This window comes from Vigna angularis, chromosome 11 (genome assembly GCF_016808095.1).
Source record: "Vigna angularis cultivar LongXiaoDou No.4 chromosome 11, ASM1680809v1, whole genome shotgun sequence".
NCBI lineage: Eukaryota > Viridiplantae > Streptophyta > Magnoliopsida > Fabales > Fabaceae > Vigna > Vigna angularis.
Genome location: NC_068980.1, coordinates 12,460,951 through 12,467,995, shown reverse-complemented (window position 1 = coordinate 12,467,995; position 7,045 = coordinate 12,460,951).

Sequence of the window (7,045 nt, the reverse complement as noted above, 5' to 3'; positions counted from 1 at the left end):
TTTGTTTCATTCCATTGAACTAATTGAACATACTATGCTTGCATGATTGCTTCATGATGGGTTCTCTGTTTTTCAATATCATGTCACTGATTTAACATCAATATTACTTGTATAATATATGTGAAATTTTAGACGTGTAACTGTAAGAATTTCACTTTTTTTTTTGCGTGTTAGGTGTTGACTTTTATAACTATGCATGTAATTCTGTTATTCAATTTTTTAAAATAGAAAGTTTTACGCATTTTATTATCTGATATTTATTTCAGTTGTCTACTTAGGACGTTTTTACATGATAATAAATAGACAAATGTATTTATGATAATAAAATATGCAACACCATTTAAATTGATTTTGATTTTCAGTTCATTTTAAGATGTTTTTTAGAGTTTGATATTGTATCAAATATTAATTCTTAATTGCGGATGTATGCAATTCTTTCTTTGGTGACTAACAAGCTTTGCATTTCTAATTATTAGATACTGATCCCAATCGCCAAATTTACTTATTTAACTATAAATTTCTTAAATTTAATGCAATAAATACAACAATGTTTAATTTATGATTTTATATAATTAAAATGTTAATTTCTGTAGTTTAAATACGATAAATTAACAAATACTTATGGAAAGTATCAATATTTTTCATCTTCATCTGAATTTTAGCATTTTTTAAAATCTTCCATCTTGAAATCAACTCTGTTGCGTTTACCAATATCAGAGAGAATACGTTCTTAGTTCATTCGTATTTCCCCCAACTTTCTATTCATTAAACGATTTCCATAATTTTATTTTCAACAGTCTACGCAGACTAAAATTTGATTAGGAAGGGCTTATATATTTTTCTCTGAAAAGATTCAAACAATAAATGGCAATTGCTTCCTCTATCTCATCAAATTTCTTCTTCTAAAAAAAAATCAAAATTGTTTTATTATATATTCCGAAAAATAAATTCCAGAAATGACAGGGTGTAGAAAGTATTGCCACAATAAATCACTATGTTTGATGTTCGGTTGCATGAATCCCATTTCAAAAGTAAAAGTAAAAGGGACTCTTTGTTTGGTTTTTGGTTAGAAAAGAGGATTTGTTTTTTTTTGTTACACATTTTTTTTCAATTTTAGAATTTAATTAACTTTTATTTTAAAATCAAATAATTAATTTTTCATTTTAACTTTTTAACTTTTTGAATAATTATTAACCTAAATTGAACTATTTTATAAATTAAAAATTATTTTATTTTGTATCTTTTTAATAACTATTTTTTAAATTTTAAATAATTATTTGTAATAAAAAAATATTTAATAATAAAAAATATACAAATTATTTATTTTTATACAAATAATTACTTATAATAAAAATTATTTAATAAATTTTTTGTTATAATAATTAAAAATAAATACGCGTGATGATGTTTTCAAAATATACAGTTTGAAACTGATTTTAATATTTTAAAAAATATATATATATATTATTAAACATGTTTATTATTATTTTTTAAAGATTATTTTTATATATGTCTATCATAATCGATTATTTTTATATAATTAATTATTCTCTAATATAATCTACCATTATGTTTAGAAAAAGTATAAAATTTTCAACATCAATTTACTTAAAAATTATCTTAAAGAATGATTTATGCTTTATATTTTGATTAAACTAAAATAATGATTAATGGAGAAAGAAACAAACAATAAAAAGTATAGGCATCATCAAATAGCATAATACTTTATCATATTAAAAAGTTTGAAAAATTTATGTTGTTCTTCGTATAGCTATAGACATTAATTTCATATCCGAAATTCGATTCTTCATATAAATAATTGATTTCATACCTTATTTTGTGGTATCGAGAGCTTAAGATTCATCAATGGAGTTGAGTGATTCTAATTTTCTTTAATGAAGGCAATAAATTGAACCAGTGATGAATGCATATAAACTTCAATGTTTTGTTCGTGAGGCAAGAAATATATAGTGTACTGTAGTTAGGAACATGGCCAAATCCTTTTATTGCGGCTTCAATAAACCCCTTTTTCATCAATTTCATATAAGTTGATCGGTTGTGTTCACTCATAAAAGATTTGAGAGCAGCTTCATAATTCTACCAATTCAAACAATTTACGTTAACGTTACTTACAAAGAATCCGATTATAATCAAACATATTTTACCAATTCAAACAATTTACGTTCTTAAAAGAAACATTCTAGTCATAAGTATTCTGCAAACCCTAGATAGTAATAGTCATGCTAGTAATTTTGATCATAATAGTCATTACCCAAATTACGTTAGTTGTGGCCGCGGTGCTTTTGTTACGGAAATAGTTGTAGTATGGAGGTAACAATAGAGGACGACATCGTTATGCCAATTTTCAATGCCAAATTTGTTTTAAATTTGAAGATACAACAGTTGTTTGTCATTATCAGTATGATTATGATTATCAACCTCACTCATCTTTGATCTTCAAGAAAAAATTATTTTCAATGGTGTACCAAATGCTACACAAATGTGTCACACAACAAGATTTCATATTTAAGTTCTATGTTTCTTAATTTTGAAAATTAGAAGTCGATTCTTAATTTTGGTGCTTCTCTTTATGTCACATAAGAATGACCAATGTCTTCCACCTCAGTTTTCAAGTTCCACAAAGTAAATTTCACCTCTAAATTTTCATGTTTCTCTTATTTTGAATAAATTGTTACATGTACCTTCCATCACTAAGAATTTAATTAGTGTTAGCAAGTTTTTTAAAGACATCAAGTCTATTTTTAGTTTCCTCCTAATCATTGTGTTGTCAAATCACAAAAATCAATGATGTGTAGCTTTTTGACTCATTAGATTCTGATGGTCTCTATGTCTTTCCGCAACTTTAGATCTGAAAGTTTGTTGCTCCATCTTTTTCTACTTACTGTTTCTCTCATAATCTTGTTGCTAAATGCATCTTGTTTTTCATTGTAAATCCACAATTAAAATAGCACGTTTCTCCTAATTCTTAAACTTTGTGGCTTTTCAAACTTGGTCATCCCAATGATTATGTACTAAAAGTTATTACGAATCATTGTAATATTCCACGTATCTAATAAAATTGCGTTCCAAATCTATGTAACCTGTTGTGTTGGAAAGTTGCATAGATTATCATTTGCATTATCTGAAATTATCTACTACACTTCTCTTGATCTCATTTACATTGATTTACGTGAACATTTTCATGTCTCCACTGATGGTTTTTCCTATTACTTAAGCTTTGATGATGTCTTTTCCAAGTAGTTCACTTGAATATAATTTTTGAAGAATAAGTCTGAAACATATAATATTTTTCAGCAGTTTATAGCCATGGTTGAATTGTAATGTGATACTGAAATCGAAAGCGCTCAAATAGATTGAAGTGAGTTTAGAACTCTTACTCAATATTTTAATACTCGTGAAATTATTCATAGGTTGATTTGTCCTTATATCATCATTGAAGAAAATACGTACATATTCTTGAGTTAGGTCTAACTATTCTTAAACAATCTTATCTTCCTTTGAAGTTATGGGACTTTATTTTCTAACTAATGTTTACTTTATTAACAGATAACCAACTTCTTTATTACCATTTAGAATTCCATTTACTGTTTTGTTTCAAAGGTATATAGATTATGCCTTTTGATAAGTGTCCAATATGAATGAATGAAATTTTAGATGAATTTGACATTTATCTTAATTTGATTGTTAAATACTTATACAAATCACACTAATTTAATTTGCTTTTGCAGTTTTTGATGTTTATAGAGAGACAAAGTGGAAAAATAAAGGAAATGGAGAAAATTCAAGCAATTTTGGACAAAACTAATATTGGTGTAGCTGAGCAACAATTTTGAGGCTTGAACCACACAAGAAAACCTTAAAGACTTTTAGAGAGTTTCTTCATTATTTTTCAATCTTTCCATCTATTATGAAGAGCTAAATCTCTTAGAGTGTTGAAGCAAAGATGTAATCTTTTAAACTCTCTTGTATTGGTACTATTTTATTCATCAAAGTATGTTTTTGTTACATGTTTGTGAATTAATTTATATTTATTGTTGGATGAACTGATCATTCATCTTATTTCACTAGTTTAGGATTGAGTGGAAACTAGTTCTAAGTTGTGGTCTAATTAATTTTCCTCCTGCTTTTAAATACTAGGAATAAATCTAAGGCTTTAGTTGGTTATAGAGTCTTAATCTTAATGCAAATGATCAATTCAAGCAGTCATTGAGGAATCATAATGAAGTCTCTAGTGATCTTAGGTTCTAGGTGCCAAGAATGGACCTAGAGTTACATTCAAAGATAACTCTCAAGACATAATTAATTGCATCTTTATGAATAATAACTAAACCATTACAAGAGAGGGAAAAAGTGGTGAAATCTAGCTTCAACACGTCTTTATCATCTTGAAGTCCATCTTGAAATCAACTTTATTTTCTCATATCAAATCTATTTTCACACCTTTCATGCACCTTTTTACTATTTCATTCAAGTCAAGCCAATTTAAACTTTCTGTATTCTGTCAAATGTCTATGGATATGACACTTGTTGTACTACAAACTGCCCAATATACTTGTCGGAAAATTGATAGACTTAAAATGTCTTCAAAAGCTATCTTTTAAAGGTTGCCACAAATTAAAAGTTATCTTTTAAGTCTATCCATAAACTTAAAATGTCTATGGATAGACTTAAAATGTCTTCAAAAGCTATCTTTTAAGGGTTGCCATAAATTATCAAGCTTGCCTCGTGAGATGGGGAAGTTGATTTCCTTGAGGAGTTTAACCTCGTTATTTGTTGGCAACAAAAGAGGGTTCCTTTAGGCATAATTGGGAGGAACGAGGCTCAGAGAAGATCTTGAGATGAAGCATCTAGGAAGAGTGAAAAGTGTAGAGGATGTGATGGAAGCCAATATGTCAAGTAAGAGATTGAAGGAGTTGAGATTGTCATGGGACAGAAATGAAGAGACCAAATTAGGAAAAAAAAGCTGAGAAGATTCTTTAAGTGCTTCAACCAGATACCCAACAACTTGTGAGTTTGACAGTAACAGGATACAAAGGTGGTCGTTTTCCGAGATGGGTGTTCAGTCCTTCGCTGAAGAAGTTGCAGATTGAAAGATGCAAAGAGTTGAAAGGTTTTCATGAAGCTTTAGAATCCATGATTGGCCTGCAATCGTTGAGACTATGTGATCTTCCAAACAACCTACCACTGAAAAGGCTGGAAAGACTTGAGATTTATGCTTGCCCTACCTTAGAGGAGCTACTATGTGATTGGTCTGCTATGCTTCCTGTTTGCGAAATTAGAGTGGACGGACAATTGTCTTATTTTAGACAAGGTAAAACTATCACTTTCTCTTACCAATATGATCACTGTCGGTTTAAATTACCAGGTTTACCAAGTTTTATTGGTCCTTATATAATTTCTTCTATTTTAACTAAGTTTACAAAATTTAATATCAATTTTACTAACTAAATTTAACAAGCTAAAGTAAACAATATTAATTATGTAAATTGAGAAAAAGAACTAATTTCATATGTCCTAAAAAATATTTGAAGGGATTGAACTCAATATATTTATTAACTTATCAAATAAAAAATAAACTAAAAAAATTAGATTTATCTTTTATAATTAATATGTATATTCTTATTCAAGTTTGAGTTTTCTGATTTATTTACAAGTGAAAGATGACGTTTACTGTTCCTGTATGGGGTCGAGTCACCTAAATCCGCACGCTTTCTTCTACATTCGGTCTCTTCTCATGATCCTTCCTTCTGTAGGTCGATGTCCATCCGTCCTGTGCGCCTAGGAGGGTACATGTTAAAGGTGCTCCGATGCTTAAGTCAGTAAAAGGTCCGATCGGTTGTTTTAGTACTGCAATAAATGTGCAATTCATGAATTTGCCTACCTCTTACCTTTGACTTGTATTTATAGTTTTGGTCATGGGCCTAGGATTAGCAGGCCTTAATCACGGCCCAATCTCGAGCCCAACTCTCTAATCGGTGTTTTACCTTAATCACCTCTACAAACCTGCCTGTCATGGCCGTCCAGTTTGAGTGTTCGAGTCCAGCCAGATGTCCCACGTTCTTTGTCTGGGACTGTTCGGGGGTCATCTGGTACATCAGGTCCCCCAAGCCCTAGAGAACTAGTTGCCGTTGGGTTTTATAGTAACGAGTGGCTGGTCGGCGCTTTTTGAATTTGACTTTGAGCGGGAAAACACGTGGCATACTATCATAGGCCATTTGTCTCGAGTAGTGGGATTGTCGCTTGATCTGAGCCATTGATCGTGCCAGATTTGGACGGTCGATGTGGATCAGCGATTTCAAAAATTTTGCTATAAATAGGAGCGTGGGGCTGAGTCACTTTCACACACACTCTTTTTCTTCTGTTGTTACCGTTCGGCTGAAAATTCTTTTTCCAAGGTAATTAATAAATGTCTATTGTTCGTGTTTCTTCTTCCGATGAGTTGACGGGCAGGGGAGGCGGGGAGTCATCCGACTGGAGCAGGTCGTCGTCTCCCAGCTCGGTGTCTTCGTCTTATCTTGAAAGGCCTGAGCAAGAGGGGGGATCGGGGTCGAAGTCTTCCGCGAGTGGGGGCGAGATGGATATAAACGAGATATCGCTCTTCCTTCTTCAGGGGGGCGTAGTCATAGACGCTGAACCGGCTGGTGGGTGGCTCGTGATCGGGGGATACGACTGGGCTTCCCACGAAGTGGGGTCCTATGAGCCCGACTTTTCTACCCGGGAGGAACTGCGGTTGTGGGCGGAACGTTCGTACATAGCAAGGGATGGGGAAGATGCCCGTTTGTTCCGTCTCGGGGTTAGTCATCCTAACGAGCGAGTCTTTCACGGAAAGGGGACTCATATTGAAGACTTTTTCTTTGTATATACGTATCTGTTCAACCAGATGTTCGTTCGGGTGCCGTTCACCGCGTTCCAGTCGGTCGTGCTTGGAAGGCTGAACGTTGCCCCCTCACAACTACACCCTAATGGGTGGGCCTGTATTCAAGCGTTTGTGGCAATGTGTTCGGCTCTAGCGATTACTCCCATT